The sequence below is a fragment of the Pongo pygmaeus genome, chromosome 1 (genome assembly GCF_028885625.2).
Source record: "Pongo pygmaeus isolate AG05252 chromosome 1, NHGRI_mPonPyg2-v2.0_pri, whole genome shotgun sequence".
NCBI classification, from domain to species: domain Eukaryota; kingdom Metazoa; phylum Chordata; class Mammalia; order Primates; family Hominidae; genus Pongo; species Pongo pygmaeus.
In genome coordinates this window covers 9,465,534-9,483,803 of record NC_072373.2, presented here as the reverse complement: position 1 = coordinate 9,483,803, position 18,270 = coordinate 9,465,534, and the positions used below count along the sequence as shown (strand labels likewise).

At 36.6% G+C, this 18,270-nt stretch overlaps 1 protein-coding gene across 3 annotated transcripts in view; it reads left to right on the top strand.

The window, feature by feature from the left end:
• The window catches only part of CHRM3 (cholinergic receptor muscarinic 3), a 521,859-nt gene that overhangs the window by 212,577 nt on the left and 291,012 nt on the right, over positions 1–18,270 (top strand). The gene's annotated exons all lie outside the window — the stretch shown is intronic.

Here is an 18,270-nt window from a genome sequence, read left to right as displayed (position 1 = left end):
CTTTTTCAAAATGGAGAATGCTTTTTCCAAATTTGGGAATGTGGGCTGTGAGGTCAAAATAAGCAGGAGTGTAGACTGTGTTCTCTCCCACCCCCACCCCAAACCCATGCTGCCATCAAACTTGCACAGAGGCCACCACGCATGGACGCTTCCCACTCAGCCCCCTAAACATTATAAATGTTTAGTACCACTCACTCATGTTTTGGCCCTTCTCTAATCTCTTCCTGGCTGCTCCTTCCTATAATATCTTTCCTGGGATCTTATTTCTCTCCTGCTTTAAAGAGATCCCTCCGTTAATCCCATCTTCCATTGTAGACACTGCTCCATTCCATTCCTTTCTATCACTGGGAAACGTAAGAAGTTAAAGGACCTTTGCCTTCTCGACTTCTTTGTCTCCTATTTTCTGCTCTGCCAACTGCAACAGAGATTCTCCCTTCATCACCCAATAAAACAATGACTGTTTCATCATGAAATCCACAGGACACTTCTCCATCCTTTTGTTGAATTGTCTTCCACAGTGACACTCTTCCACAGTGACAACGCTCTCCCTCATAGTTTCTATGACTTCTCATCCATTGTCAGTCTTTTTTGCAAGCTCCTGGTGGCTTTTCTTCTATTCTTGGATCCTTAAATATTAATGTTCTGCAGGGTTACTACTAAATCCTCTGTTTACTGTTTTTTTTTCTGACGCTGTATTTAAGGGTTTCCCATTTTTCCCTTGGCTTTAACTTCTATCCATTTGCTGATTATACCCAAACTTCATCTCCCACCCATACTTCCCACTGAAGGAGTGCAAGACTTGTGTTTCATAACTTAGGGTACAGATGCTACCCAGATTTCCATGGGGCTATGTCCTGAAAAACCCATTGTACATGGAAAATATGATAAGTCAAAAATGCATTTAATACACCTAGCCTACCAAATATCATAGCTTAGCCTAGCCTACCTTAAACATGCCCAGAACACTTAAATTAGCCTGCAGTTGGGCAAAGTCATCTAACACAAAGGCTATTTTATGATAGTGTTGAATATATCATGTAATTTATTGAATACCATACTGAAAGTGAAAAACAGAATGGTTGTATGGGTACTCAAAGTATGGTTTCTACTGAATACGTATCACTTTCACACTATCCTAGTCAAAAAATTGTGTTGGATCGTCCTAAGTCAGGGACCATCTATATAGACCCACTTGACTGTGCCACCAACTCTCACACATAAAATGCACATGTAAGAACTGATTTCTCCCTAAACCTGCATTTTGCTGTATATTCCTTCTTCTGATTAAAAGCAGTGCCACCCATCACCAAAACCAAAAATCTTGGCTCAGTGCCAAGACCCCTACGTGGGCTCTTCTGCTTGAATGAAACTTTGGCCATACTCCATTTCGCCTGCTTGTGCACCTCTCCCAGTGCATGTGAATTGATAGGCATTTTTCCAGATTGTGTCAGCTAGGCTAATATCCTGGAAGAGGAATGGAAACAAGAAAGACGACTTTTGTTCCCAATGAGTGGCTTTTCTTCTCAGAATATATTAAGTTGAAACTAAGCCATGTTTTAACTTAGAGAAAAGAAGGGTAAAATGATGGGCTACTTTATTGAAGCTTGAGAAATAGGAATTGACTCACATGTGCAACAACCTGTAAATATATCAAAGAAGTATTTCTCTCCCTCCTTCCCTCTCTCCCTTCCTTCCTTTCTTCTCCCTTTCCTCCCCCTTCCTTCCTCCTTCCTTCCTCCCTCTCTTCTTCCCTCCCTCCCTCCTTCCTTCCTTCCTTTTCCTTCTTTTCCTTCCTACCTTCCTTTTCTTTCCTTCCTTCCTTCCTTCTTTACTTTCACATTGCATGCATTCTTTCTTTCATTCATTCCTCATTTCTCTCTATTCACTGTCTGTTATTTAACATCAGTCTCTGAGCATAGCTTAAATGATAATGTGTTTTCTCCATATAGTGCAACAAAGTCCATTTGAGATTTTTAAACCCATTGATTAAAAGTATGTGGGGCAGGGGGAGTAATTTTAAAGCTTAATGATAGAAGTCAGGAATCATCTCCCTCATTTGAAATATTATTTGTAGGAATCCAGTGGAGAGGATTATATAACTTCTTAAGTGGATCTTCACATTTCAAGAAATGTATTAATTATCCTAAGGGAGTAAATCCCATGCTAGAACCTTCATTTCAGCCAGTTCCACTCTCAAATCTTGTGTCTTCTCCAGTTAATTTGTTGAGGTCTGTGCTGTTTGGTGATTGATGGGAGGTTTGAAAGAGGTACAGAATGTGAGTGATGGTGATGTGAGTAATGGCAATGTTGGGTTGTTTCCTGATCCATAAAACAAGCAAATAATTTTTTTGACCTGACTCATCCGCTGTGATGGAAGTGGTTTTTAAGCTGTATTTTCTTAAAGGAAATATCAATATGCATGAAAATCTGGCAGAGCTTATTGAGTCATAAAACGGGAAATAAATGGGAATGAGGTTAGAGTCAGATAAAGGAAATGCATTTTAGAGAAAATGTGGGCCTATTAGAGTTTTATAGTCTTGAGACCCATTAGAAAAAAAAAGTCTCATGGGTACCAACAGTGTAGCAATGAACAAATTAACCACTCTGAACCTTTAGTCTTCATATTTTTTAAAATGGTAGGAAATACTCTGACAAACTTTTTGTGATGATTAAATAAAAGAGATAAATAAAATATCTAATATAATAAGTGCTCAATAAATGGATAAATGGTGGCTCTTGCTCTGCTTCTGTGGTTGCTCTTATAGTTGTTATTTAGACACTTTTGTCCTTTTCAGTGTTTTCTGTTTCTGTGCTTTTTATATAAATTTGAAAAATATCCCTTTGTTCCTAGTGGTGCAATAACTGTTTTCCACCACAATAGTCTTCAGTTTAAAGCTTCTATACTGCCTCCTTCTTTCATCTCACAATACCTTGACTTTATAGGTGCCCATAATGTCAATAAATTGATCCTGTTTTTTTAATCATATTTTTACTAAGAGGAGCCACTTCTGACTTTAAAATTATATCTATATATACACATATATACATATATATACACACATATATATACACATATATATACACATACATATATATATATAAAAAAATATATAATTATTTTCTTTTTGAGACAGAGTCTCGCTCTGTCTCCCAGGCTGGAGTGCAGGGGCACAATCTTGGCTCACTGCAAGCTCTGCCTCCTGGGTTCACGCCCGTCTTCCGCCTCAGCCTCCCAAGTAATAAAAATTCATTCTAGCAAGAAGCCTGGACAATTTTAGGTATTGTCATAGATGAAGTATCAATTTAAGATTATGAATTTTGGTAAGAAAAGGAAATAACTGGGAGAGTGAAATGTTGAATTCACATGGGATTTTCATTAGTGATGCATTTTGGTAGGGGAAAATAAATTAACTATCTGCCCTTTAAAGTCCATCTTAAACTCAAAAAGCTGAAATAACTGTTAATAAAATGTAGCATTTTAAATAACAAACAGATAGTAGGCACCTAATACATGTTTGTTTCATTAAGTTCAATGTGCAGGTAATTATTTACAAAGCCTGTTGGAAGTTGTTCCTATGTAGGGCTAGAAACACTTTACTATGCATCTACACAAAAGTTTTTTGTGTAGCGTTGTTTGCAGTAATAGTGTAAGGAATGTTCATCTGGCATTGAATTATCCGAAATGTTGCATATGTGTTTATAAACTTTGCTTTTTCAAATTTATATTTATAATATAGAGAATTCTTTAAAAATTTTTTAATTATAGTAAAAACAGGTAACAATATTTTCCATATTAACAATTTCTAAGTGTACAAGTGTACAGTTCAGTAATGTTATTAAGTACGTTGTTGTTGTACAGCAGTAATGTTATTAAGTACACTATTGTTCAGTAATGTTACTAAGTACACTGTTGTTGTGCAACCAGTCTGCAGACCTCTTTCATGTGCCAAAACTGGTAATCTGTACCCATTAAACTCATTTCCCCAATTCCTCCTTCCCCCACCCTCTGGCAATCACCATTCCACTTTCTGTTTCTAAGAGTTCAACTGCTCTAGATACCTCATATAGGTGGAATCATACAATATTTGTATTTTAGTGACCAGCTCATTTTCACTTAGCAGATTGTCTCAAGGTTCATCCATGTTGTAGTATGTGTCAGTTCCTTATCACAATAGGATAATAGGTTTTGTTTTTTGTAAGTATAATATTTTTTATTTTTCATCTCAAATTTTTTGTATAGTCCTTACAATTAAAGGTGAGAACATAGACAAGTTAGCTTTTTGGAATAGGTAGATAAAGCAAGAATAAACAATAAAGCTACTATTTAAAAAATATCTAAGTTTTTCTGAACAGGTGCTATCACCAGTACCATTCAGTGATAGGCAAGGTCGCAGATTCTGTGTCCTCGGATAAAGTAAGTGCGTGCTAATTAGGGACTGCTCATCTACTTGTTCTCACGTGGGGATGGTGTTCAGTTAGCATTTGGAAGGAAGGTTGCTCTCAAACTAAGTAAGAATGTATAGACAAAGCCAACGAGATCCAGGTCTCATGGTTTTATAGCCAGGGGCTTCTATTTTTCTTTTTGCTTTTTCTATCTGGATCTAAAAACCAACCCTTTGCTTTACTAGAGGAAATATTAAATATTTCATGAAAACTAACCTTATATGATTAGCTCACAGGGTACTTCCAAGGTATTTCTAAGCTGAGTCATGAGTGCGTGGGTGTTAATTTTATTTTTATTTTAAAAATAAATGCACACACATTATGGACAGTTTACAGATATGATAAGTTTTACAATAAAAATTAGTCTTGCATTAAGTTCTGTTTGTGGTGAAGATTATTACTATAATTAATTTTCTGTAGCTTAGTCATTTCCTACTCCTAATATTTGAAGATAGCAAATTATGGTCCAAGTTCTATTTCGTCTTCTTTACTACTATTATCAGTTTTCAGACATGCAGTTAAAGATGAAATTAGATAAGAACCATGAAATGCTCAGTAATATATTAGTAAAGATGAAGGGGATTCATAAAATGTGTATTTAAAAATTAAAATACATTTAAAAAAATTTCCTTGTGTAAATCATTTTTCTTTGAATTAAACATCTTCTTCTTTGTTGTTCTTTGAGATGCAGATGCTTGATTAAACATACTCATGTCTGTGTTTTTTGTGTTCCTTAAGTTAAAGGTGGTGATTGCTTACACTTTAAGAGTAACATTTATTAAGTTGGAAATGTAATAAAACTTTAAATGGATTAGAAAATTCTTAGCACATCTGGGAAACTGGGTTTTTTTTTTAACTGACAATCTGAAAAAAAATAAAGCTCTCTAAACAACTTAAGAGTATTGCTGTAATATTCAATCATTTCACTAATTTTATCTCCCTCTCTTATACTTCCTGGGCTAGATAAATTCTTGAGCACCTTCTCACCTCTTTTAGTTTATGACTGAAATTATTGAGAAATGGAAAGATTGTCTATAGTATCCCACTATATGTCTAGCAATATACTTACTTCTCTGAGATTTATGTCCAGAGCCATGTGAATTTCTGCTGGCTTTCTTTGCCCTGTTTACTCAATGTGTTGGGTGGCAACTGCCCTCCGTAATGGACAGACCCTGGATCTCTAGAGGCTGGCATCATTTTCTGTGGCTTACAAATAATCCAAGAGAAATAGATCTCAACACAGATGACATCTGATGCATTCCAACCTGAGAACTTTTAGATATTTTCATTGTTTCCTTAATCTAGGGATTTGCAGCCATTGCAGATAGTTTTCTTCTGAAGTGGTACAATGGGGGAAAGAAGCGTGCTAACTGATATTTTAGAACTTCTGTACTTTTTGAAGATTGTTCACTCTATTTCTTGGTCGTTTAATTTCAGAGTAAGTTTTCTCCATTTTACTTTCTTAATCAATGCTTATTGGGGTTCATTTGTTTTATTTTTATTTATTTATTATTAGTTTTTGCCATGCAAACCTACAACTTTCATGGGTTCATTTCACTGAAGGTTTCTTTATTGTCAATCCAATTGCCCCATTTAGTAACTGCAATTTTAATAGAGAAATTTGATTCAATATTATTTTTATGAAGTAAAGATACATATTTCACAAAGTCATGTAAGGATTGAGTTACACTGATTGCTAGGAAGAGCCACACGAACTATCCAAGCTTCAGAGAGCTAACATTATAAATACAGTCATGTGCCACATACTGACATTTCCATCAATGAGGGACAGTGCATGTAATAGTGGTCCCATAAGATTATAACATAGTATTTTTACTGTATCTTTTACATGTTTAGATGCACTAATACTTACTATTGTGTAACAACTGCCTACAGTATTCAGTACAGTCGCATACTGTACAGATTAGCCCAGGAGCAACAGGCTATACCATATCGCCAAGGTGTATAGTAAGCTACACCATCTAGGTTTGCATAAATACATTCTACAATGTTCCCATAAAGAGGAAATCACCTAATAGCACATTTCTTAGACTAGATCCTCATCATTAAGCAAAGCATGACTGTACAGAAATGTTTAAAAGAATCATGATCATAATATAATGTTTTTGTTTTAAGGAGAATGTGTTTATGTTTGAAAATTACAGATGTAATTTTAAAAGAATTTGTCCTATTAGAATTACAGTCTGATAATTCCAGTTTACAATGTATAACCATATCATTCATTTAAAGTTGGAATTTTGAGCAAAAATCTCTGTGTCCTCCATCAAGATATTTAAGATAACTTAAGGTTTATGGCATTTATAAGGTCAGTTTATTAGCTACATGAGAACTACTTGAGTGGTAATGAAGGTTTTTCATTCAGGCATTTATAACACTTAGAAAGGTATATGCATATCAATGGTAATAAACATCATGCAAAGTCACTTTAGGTTCGGTTTCAAAGGGAGTTCTCCGGGTCTTTTCAGGGTTTACCATGGTCAAAACTATTTTCATAATACTGCTAAGAGACTGTTTGCCTTGTTTGCTCTCACTCTGTCAGTGTACAGTGTACTTGACCAGAGGATTCATGAGGGGCGGTATTGTAGTAGACAGAGTGCAGAAGCAGAGAAGAGAGTCCAGCTGTTTGTTCATTAAACCAGATATGGAAGAGATTTGCAAAAAATGTAAATCATGTCACATTTTACTACTTTTTTGTCTTAGAATATGTTATTTTCATTAAAAGATACTGTTTAATTATGCTAATTTTAATGGAATTATGATTTCTAACTTAAGTTAATTAAGTACATGTTTTTCATTCATTTCTAGTGTTTTTTTCTGGGGGTGAGCGGGGGGGACAGAGTCTCGCTCTGTTGCCCAGGCTGGACTGCAGTGGTGCAATCTCGGCTCACTGCGACCTCCGCCTCCTAGGTTCACGCCATTCTCCTGCCTCAGCCTCCCGAGTAGCTGGGACTACAGGCACCCAGCAGCACGTCTGGCTTATTTTTGTATTTTTAGTAGAGACAAGGTTTCACTATATTGGCCAGGCTGGTCTCAATCTCCTGACCTTGTGATCCGCCCACCTTGGCCTCTCAAAGTGCTGGGATTATAGGCGTGAGCCATCGTGCCTGACCATACATTTCTAGTTTTAATTACTAATACGGTAGGTTTAATTTACATGAAGAACAGCTCTGTGTTGCCCCAATAATTTTTGAGACTGCGAAGAGATCCTGAAACCTAAAGCCCTGAGTCCTGGTACTCTAAGTTGATTGTCAAAATTACCAGATTTGTAAGATGGTGTAGGCTAAATAAAAAGCCTAAGGGAGCTGTGGTTTTGATTTGTAACTTTAATGAGTTGAAAATTAACTTTAAATTCTAATGTAAACTTCTAAATGGTCTCTTCTGTGCACCCAAAATTCTCCTAAGGCCATCCAAAAACGTTATCACCACATACAAACCAGGCAGCACCCAAGACTTAAGCCCTGAAAGGGGGCTTATGTCCCCTTTCTCCTCTAAGGATGTGTTCTGGCTTCTCAGTCTCACTCCCGTGGCCTTCATACCCTCTTACTGCTGAGGTTTCATTTAAGTGAAATTTATTTAAGTGAAAGTCACTTCATTTCATTTCATTGAAAACGTGTGATTTTTTTTGTTTGTTGTTTGTTTTTCTAAAGCAACAAAAAAATTTCCACCTCAGAAGAGTATTTATACAAGTTCATCTGTTGTGGGCATTCCCACAGGCTAACCCCATTCTTTCCCTGCGACATTCACTTAATGACTCAGTACCTCATCTCATCTACATAAGGAGAATAGTAGTAGTACCTGCATAAGATTGTTGTGAGAAATGAGTTAATACTACATTTAAGGTGCTTAGAATAAAGCCTAGCATATGGTAACTGCACAAAAAAAGTTATTCTTTTTTAAAGTTAAAAAAAAAGAGTTGTCAAATTCCCTTTAACAAATGCATAGGCATCCTGTTGAAACAACACCTGTTTCTTAGTTTGGAGGTTGCCTGAATTTCTTGTTTTTATGTCCCTAGGGAATAAAAACATGCTTATGAGACTGAAATTAATTATAGGGTCAGTTTCTTCAATAATTTGTAATCTTTGCAAGTAAAAAAAAATAAAAATAAAAATAAATAAAAAAACCCTTGCTAGGCCTTCACTTTCTCATGGGAGTTTTTTTTACATGTAAATTATTTATCTCACCAAAATGCTATTAATATGAAAAGTTCAAACTAAAAAAAAGGCTTAGTAAAATCAACCATTCCATTTTATGTGTATGTGTGTATATCGCACATTAATTTTGGAATTTGTTATTTCACCTGAAAAATATCCCAAACCTAACATGCCTTAGATTTATTTGAAGTCTTTTTTTAATGTAAGTGGGCTATAATACTTAAAATTGCAATGCTTGTTTCTTTGCTTCTATTCACTTAATATTGAAAAGTGTTTTCTATTTTGTGTTCTGCTTTCTGTTTCATGATTGTGACATAGGTGTGCATTATTTGTTTGCATTTAGAATTAGAGAAAGCTTTCACTGGGCAACTACTCATTGCCTCAGGAGTTTATGTATTTTAAAGAAAGGCGTCTTTTCACTTGAAGCGATGCCCAAGTATTTATTAATAGCAAAGTTGTTTTCAAACTTCATGAGGTTCTAGCTACCTTTATTTGTATAGGCTCCACCCTATATCATAATAAATGTAAAAAATTGCACTCATATCCCATGTTAAATATAATTTTTGTTATAGTCACATTTTAAAGTTCATGTCTAATTGTATTTTGAAATCATTTAGTTATAAATAAATCAAATTCCTTTCTCATTGGCTGAGATGTCTGAACAAACACCATGGTAGGTGTAGGATGCAGCCCAAGTATTCTGCCATCTGAGTCCTTGTCTGTTTATCACATGTGTCTCCCTCGTTGTTCAAAGGTTGCTTTGCTTTTGAGAATGTTCCCCACATACTTATTGTTAAGTTTATTTTTGTGGGTTTTAATAAATTAGAATTTCTAAAAAGAGCTGCTCTGAGAAAATTCTTGCTTGCAAGGATATTTCCTCCTAGATATCTTCATCTCTTTTTTTTTGTATGTCCTAAAATAAGCAACATCAGTACTTTTACATAGAAGGAAGTGCCATAGCCGCAATTGTGAAATCCACAAAACAATAAGCCTTGATAATTCTGTGTCTTAGAACATTTCGTGTCTTTGAGCACCACCTTGCAAGTGCCATAGAATGACAATGGCGCTGCCAAGCCAGCAGCACGGGAACATGAACGAAGGTCAACATTTATGAGCTCCATTACTTAATTCTGGAGAAAAAATGGCAAGTTTCAGCAAGACAACAGTTTTAAATATAAAACTATTAGACAGAATGTTTGCTCCAGGAAGAATTTTAACTTCACAAATGGATTAAACATATTATGTATAACAATTCAATCTCAAATCATTTTTGGTACAGATCCCCATTTTTTAAAAATTTTCTGTTTGCATACATTGCAGGTTTTTGAAAAGTACTATAAATCAAAACACAGAGTTGATTTATGGCTTTTTTTAACCTTTACTAAGACATAATTGATATACTATACACTGCACATATTAAAGTGTACAATTTGAAGTTTTGACCTATGTATACACATGTGAAAATCATCAGCAAAAGCAAGATGATGAGCGTGTTCCACACTTTGTAATACATTCTCATGTCTTTGCAATCCTTTGTAATCTCTCTCTTCTACCTCCCACCCCTCATTTCCCATCACCAGGCAACCATAGATATGCTTTCTGTCAGTATAGACTAGTTGGCATTTTCAGGAATTTTAAATGAATAGAATGATAAAAACTGTACTCTTTTTTGATCTGGCTTCTTTCACTCAGCAAAATTATTTTGAGATTTATGTATACTTTTGTGTCTGCCAATAGTTTCTTTTTCTTGCTTAGTACTACTCCATTATGCCTATATGCCACTATTTGTTTATCCAGTCACCTCCATAGACAGTTGGCTTTTTTCCAATGTTGGGTTGTTGAAGTAAATCTGCTGTGAATATCTGCATACATGTCTATGTGTGGAAAAATGCTGTCATTTCTTAGGCAAATACCAAGGAGTAGAATGTCTGGTTGTCTGGTAGGTGTATGTTTAAATTTTTAGGAAACTGCCAAACTCTCTTTTCAAAACGGTTATGGCATTTTACATTTTCAGCAGCAGGTGACAATTCCAGTTTCCCCCACATCTTTGCTAATACTTGTTATGGTCAGTATTTTCAATTGTGGCCATTTTAGTGGATGTCTAGTGGTATTTGTTTTACTTAGCATTTCCCTAATGACTCATGATCTTGAGCATCTTTTCATATACTTAGTTAGCATCTATATATGTTCTTTATTGAAGTGGCTGTTGAAATCTTTTGTCCATATTTCTATGGGGCTGTTTGTCTTGTAGCCTGTAATCATTCTTTGTATCTATTTAGGTACAGGCCATGTAAATGTATGTTAAAAGTACCATAGGCCGGGCGCAGTGGCTCATGCCTGTAATCCCAGCACTTTGGGAGGCCGAGGCGGGTGGATCATGAGGTCAGGAGATCGAGACCATCCTGGCTAACACAGTGAAACCCCGTCTCTACTAAAAATACAAAAAAAATTAGCCGGGTATGGTGGCGGGTGCCTGTAGTCCCAGCTACTCAGGAGGCTGAGGCAGGAGAATGGCGTGAACCTGGGAGGCGGAGCTTGCAGTGAGCGGAGATCATGCCACTGCACTCCAGCCTGGGCGACAGATCGAGATTCTGTCAAAAAAAAGAAAAAAAAAAAAAGTACTATAAAACAGGCAGTCTTTTGTGGTTTAAATCACCTTTTTATCCCTAAATTCATCCAGTTGAACTTCACTATCCTTTAAAATTAATCTTAAAAGAATAATCAAGAATATGAATCAGTTCTAGTATTACTATTCATGCTTCAAGAGCTGTGATACTAGAATTTATGCATCTTGTTTTTAATACCCGTCTCACATTTGATTATAATGTCTTTTTAAACAATACATTACTGTCCCATTTCTCATGTCAGGGTTATTGGGTTCTCTCTAATGCTGCTCCTAATCTGAAATATACATGCAAAACATTGTAGCTTCATGTGAGCACAATTATGGCTAAAAGTGAACAGCACTTTTACGTTAAACCATTTGGCCCTCACATCAGCTTGTGTGTATTGTCATCCCTTTTTAAAATGAGGAAACGGAGGCACAGCAAGGAAAGACACTTTCCCAAGGTCATGAGTATGTGACAGAGTAGAGTTCACATCAAGCTGCTTGACTTTAGTCTCCGCCCTCTGTGCTTTTGTAAAACACTCAAATGTTTTCTTTTAAGAAATGCCCTAGGCCAGGCGCTGTGGCTCATGCCTGTAATCCCAGCACTTTGGGAGGCTGAGGGGGGCGGATCATGAGGTCAAGAGATCGAGGCCATCCTGTCCAACATGGTGAAACCCTGTCTCTACTAAAAATACAAAAATTACTTGGGCGTGGTGGTGTGCACCTGTCATCCCAGCTACTCGGGAGACTGAGACAGGAGAATCGCTTGAACCCAGGAGGCAGAGGCTGCAGTGAGCCAAGATCGCGCCACTGCACTCCAGCTTGGTAACAGAGCAAGACTCAGTCTCAAAAAAAATTTTTTAAAAAAGAAATTCCCTAAACAGTAATGAATTTTTTAGCAACAAATTATAAATCATGCCTTAATTTTCCTCCTCCAATGAACCTTTGTACAAATAAATAAATAAATTTGAGTTGTAACTTTATTTCCCTTTCTGAGCAATGAAATTGCCAAAATGAATATAATGGGATGAAATAAAATAAAGTTAATCTTACTGGAAAAATCTAAAAATTGTAAACTGAGTCCTTCTCCATTTTAGTCATTAAATGTGATACACTCTGATATGCTCATTTTTATAGCATGACTTTCAAAAGTATAATATTTTGTCAACAATCCATTAAACACTGACCAAATCCAAGGTTTGAAAGTGACTTTTTTTTTTTTTTTTTTTTTTTTTTTTTGAGACGGAGTCTCACTCTGTTGCCAGGCTAGAGTGCTGTGGTGTGATCTCGGCTCACTGCAACCTCCAACTCCCTGGTTCAAGGGATACTCCCACCTCCGCCTCCCAGGTAGCTGGGATTACAGGCATGCGTCATCACGCCTGGCTAACTTTTGTATTTTTAGTAGAGATGGGGTTTCACCATGTTAGCCAGAATGGTCTCGATCTCCTGACCTCGTGATCCGCCTGCCTTGGCCTCCCAAAGTGCTGGGATTACAGGCATGAGCCGCCGCACCCTGCCACAAGTGACATGTTTTATTGCATCTGATAGAAAACCTAATTTCAGTCATTTTTCTCTGAACAATGGAATCATTGCATGATGATGTGGACAAAGTTCTATAACATGACAATTCAGACACCAAAAGCATATTACCAATGTTATAATTAAGAAGTTTCTGACATTGACAAAAAATGAAGTGAATAAGACAATTTTAATAGATTTTAATAATTCTAACTACAGTATATATGATTCTAACTTATGTAAATGAGTTTATGTACATAGACTCATTCATAAAATAACTGCTGGATCACAGAGCTGGGGAGCTCAGGTTGCTCTGCCTTTAATCTAGCTCTCTGCTTTCTCATCTCCTCATGAATCTGGCAATCTCTTTTCTTTCTCTGCTTAAAGATATTCAGGGATGGAAGCACCACGACTTTTTTTGTTAGATCTCACCATTTCATCATTTCAAAGGGGCAATCACAATTTCTGTTGCTCCAGTCTTCTTAAAAGGAAGAGTCTTACATGACATGTGCCATACTTTTAATTTTTATTTTAATTAATATATCACAAGACACAATATCATATATTTAACCAGTTTTTGCTTAATTTTTATTAATTGCTATATAGCTGAAATGTGCATTTTTGTTTACTGAATTGTCACCTCCATAAACCAAGGATTTCAGGACATTCTGAGTTTTGCAAAGGGTTCTTTACAATTTAAGCTTTTCCTTAAATCAGAAAATATTTCTCCCTGTTCTGTGAATTGCATGCCCTCCTCTTCAGACAGATAAGAAAAAAAGCAATCAAATCCACAGATAAACAGACACCGGCCTGTTCTCACTGCTTGCCAACCTCACTTTTCACTAAGCACTGAGAAATGTCAACTTGGACAGGGTAGCATTCCTGCACTCCAAGAAGCAGTGAATTTCTAGTTTTCTTCTCCAGGCTTTCTTTCCTATTCCCTGCAAACATGCACCTAAAAGGATGCTGAGCATCATATTACAGTTCTTACAGGTGCTGCCTCTCAACTGTGTATGTCCTTGTGAAGTGAGGTGGGATGGACTCACCAAACAGCTGTGTAGAACTATGTATTGATCAGGAGCTCCAGCTCTGGTGCTGGACAGCCCAGGTTCACACACTACCACTGCTGGTTTGCTAATGGGGCCATCTTGAGGAAGCTCCTTAAATTTTTCAGATTTCAGTTTCCCCTTCTCAATTACAGGGATGATAAGAATATCCCCCTAACTATGGAGTTATTCTAAGAATCTCATGAGGTAATTAATGAAAACTGCCTGGCATTAAGTAAACCCTGTCTGTGTATGCTATTTTTCTTTATTGGCCCTAAGATTAGGAAACTGCTGCTAAAAACTATATGGCAAATGGGGCAGATGTGATTTGGGATGCCCCTCATCATTTTCCATATGGCTCTCCCAGCACTTTTAGGAGGACCTAAGCAGCGAAGTGAAGAGATGATGTGATGTTTCACAAAGCCCAAGATTTTGCTAAACCAAGAACAGATTGCATGTAGGGTGTGCACAAGCAAAGGCCAAACATTTGATCATCCTTAAGGCTGTTTCTGCCTTGTTAGAGCTTATCTTCAACAAATGACTAGTGACTTGGAGCAGAACAAGTAACTTCAGAGCAGCAAAATGCAATATGTGATTTTTTTTAAGAAAAGAATAAAGACAATGTTACATCTATATGCATATTTAAATATAGGGTTTGTAGTTACAGAAAAATGATGCTCACACAACGTGTGTATTTGAAACCCCTCCCAATCTCAAGTACCACATAATGAAGCAGAATTCAGAGTCAGCATCCCAGACACACAGACAAAAAGGAGAAGCCTAAATGTCAGATGATGAAAGGTCTGCAGGTACAAGGGGAGTGAAAGCAAAGGCTCCATAGGGTAAGTGCTTTGGGAGAAGTAAAACAAATATCTGTCATTGTGTATCTGTGTATGTGTACCTGTCTTTGTCTCTCCCCCGGCAATCTTCCCTCTGCATGTGTGTGTTTCTTATTCTATTTCTCTGTCTCATTCTGACTTACTCTGTTTCTCTTTCACCTTCTGTGTCTCTGTCTCCTTCTCTCACATACACTCAACCCACAGTAATGACTCCAGTCATTAATCAGAGATGTAAAGTGCTGACAGCAGTGATCAAGAAGGATGGGCTGGGCACAGTGGCTTACACTTGTAATCCCAGCACTTTGGGAGGCCAAGGCAGGAGGATTGCTTAAGGCCAAGAGTTTGAGACCAGCCTCAACAACCTAGTGAAATACCCCTCTCTACAAAAATAAATAAATAAATAAATAAATAAAACAATTAGCTGAGTGTGGTGGTGTTTACCTGTAGCCCCAGCTACTTGAGAGGCTGAGGCTAGAGGATCTCTTGAGCATGGGAGTTTGAAGCTACAGTGAGCTATGTTTGCACCCCTGCACTCAAGCCTGGGTGACAGAATGAGACCCTGTCTCCAATAATAATAATAATAATAATAACAAATTTGAAAAGGATACAAGATCGCATTTAAGAGAAAAACAAAAGAGCGGGGTAATTCAGATATTCCTGTATCCTGCCTGTGCTTTCCTAGAGACCAAGTTTTGTGAGTTAAAGTGATTAGTTATATTTCTCAAAAATTAATCAGAGAGTCTGACTTCTGAAAAATACAGAAGGTAGGAAAGTGGCTGCTTATTTTTAAAATATTTACAATCAAATCAATCCCTTAGAACTAAACAAATAAAAACATCAGTTACATCTGTTACTAAGAGAACAACCCAAAGATCCAAATGGGCAATGGCACATATAATATGAAATTTTACATTAGAATCCTAGTTTAGGGATTCATCACTAATATTATGTGTATGATGTGGATAATGGCTGTCAGGTCTTACTTGGAGGACATGGACATAATGGTTAGAATTTTCACGCTTATTTACAAAATAGATTTATGCTGGGCCCAGGAAAATGGACATAAGTTCCTAACTCCATTCTTTCCTTGGAACTCAGATTTCCAATGACGTTTGCTGCTTTTAGCTAATTAAATAACCTAGCTTTTACCTTATCCATCAAAACACATTTTCTCAGGATAGCTGATATTATGTGTGGTTTAAGGACAACAGTGTGCTTTAATTTACACAAAAGGTGGAAATGATTTTATGGATTGCAGATATATATACATTTAGAGTATTTTTCAATCCCACAAGATGAGTGTCTAATTGCCAAAAAATCAGGAAATGTGTTTCAAAGTAATGCTTATTTTATACACAGTAGGATTGTTGGAATTTATAAAAGGAAAATGGAATACAAAGGTATTATACTCAAATAAAAAGCATATAGCCTTTCAAATAAGCCAGGTATGGAGCCTACAGGTGGGGCAGATACCCTGAAGAAAAAGGATGCGGGAGGTCAGGCTTTGAAAAAGCATATTAGTGCTAGCCACCCTTTGGGCACATTCTCGTCATATAAAAATAGTAACTTCTGGTTCCTGGACACTTTCTGTGTCTCAGACATTTGCTACACACTTTATGTATGCTACTTTATTTCATGCTTTCAAAAACTTATGTAAGGTGAGCATCACTATTTTATAAGAACTGAGAATCGCTTAGATCTAAGATCCAAGAGGCTTTTTCTTAGAGAAGACACAGGTAGTTCCATGTAATCAGCTAGAAATCGGGTGGGAAAAACTCCTTCTGTTGTACAGCCCTGGGGCTCCCACCAAGTGGGAGAAGTGACACTTCCTTTGGTCATCTGGCATGGGGACTAGGGGATGGTAGGAATCTTCCAGAGTGCTTCTGTTTTAGGAAGACCAGGCAGTAGCTTTGGTTATTAGAATGCATTGATTGTTCAACCATAAACACAAGCAATAAACGACTATATGACTTTGATAGATATTTGTAGGAACTTCATCTGTATACTCACAAATAGAGGGAAAATATCTTAAGTGACAAAGAAGAATGTTACTACATCAATAATCCAATTATCTCCATCATCATAGTGCCTCATCCCAGGTGTAACTGATGTCCTGATGTCACCCCAATATCTCTATTATCATAGTGCCTCATCCTGGATGTAATTGATGTCACCCTTCTGTTCCGTGACTCCGACCCAAAAGGAGGGCAGTCTTTAACACTGAATGCGGCGAGTGTTTCTTCCTAAAACTCGGTTCAGCCAGGGTGCTTTCTTACATGCCACTCTTCTAGTGAGATGTTCCACTCTCTATATAACTTTTGAACATGACTTTGAAATCAGAGCTCAGCGCCTTCCTTCTACTTCTTCCTCTCCAGTAAGCAACCTAATCTCTCAACATACTTTTGCCTCTATCTTTGCTTAAAAAATAGTGTTATTTAAAACCAATGATGGCTAGTTAGGAACAGTTTGGAAAATAAATGAAAGCACCTTAAATAAACAAATAAATAACTATTATTATCAATCCTCAAGTTATAAACACTATTAACATTGTGATCTGCAAGTTGAACTACACGAAATTGCTGCTAATAGACTTGTTGACCTCCTCACTCAGCAAATTCATGTGGTTAAACCTAAATTTAATGTGTGTCTTTTTAAGATTGCTTTGTGTATAGATTTGTGTTTATAAGACTGTGGATATGTCCACACAACTTATATCTACGTTGTTTGTGTTTTGCTGAACATAACATAGAGTACATTTTACCATGCAACTGTTCTTTGCAAACATATTTTTAATTGGGAGTTTCTCTTAAGGCACCCCTTCCTCTGTGCCTTTGCTTTATAGAGCCAGGGTGTCCTTGGTTCCAGGCAGGCATTTATTCAGCAGTAAATATTAACTACTTACTAATCAAAAATATCACTTAAGCCAGCAGGAAAAAGCTGTATTCACTCAGGACATTTGATCATTTTCTGAAAGATTTTTTTACAAGAAAAACTTGAGGGAATCCAATTAAATATGTTGTTTGCAGTACCAGCAGTATTATATTTCCTGAGAACAGCTGTACAATAGGAATTGCCAAAATTATAATTCATCGCATCAAAACTGACCTTTCCAAATATATAAGAGGTTGAAATTTTAGCTAAACAGAGTTTCAGGAGCTCATTAGATTTTCAAGAGTATATCTAAGAATGTTATGGCTACATTTCAAAATGTGATATTTGAAGACAGGTGTTTCTAAATGATGTTATCAGATTTTTAAAAATATTCCAAATCCGTTAGTCATTGTTGTGCAATGCAGAGTGCATCATTCCCTTCTTAGAAAGATACATTTACTTTTATGATGTTATACAGTCTATGAAATCTGGGCAAATACTTATCTAGACTCAAGAGCACATTCAATTTTCGACTAAGCTAGATTCTGAAGAATAATTTTGTTTCTTTCTGTACTGATATAGAGAAGAGTCCTGAACTGTTTGTGCAGGGCATCATTTAGCATAGCTCCCCTACATGGTCAAACAAAATTGAGAAAAGTAAGCATCAGAATATAGCTGCCTTTAGAAAATTCACGGTCCACATCTCAGTTTTGACATTTCTGAGTAATCCCATTGTAACAGTAATGGTAACATAGTATTTAACCCAGAACTTT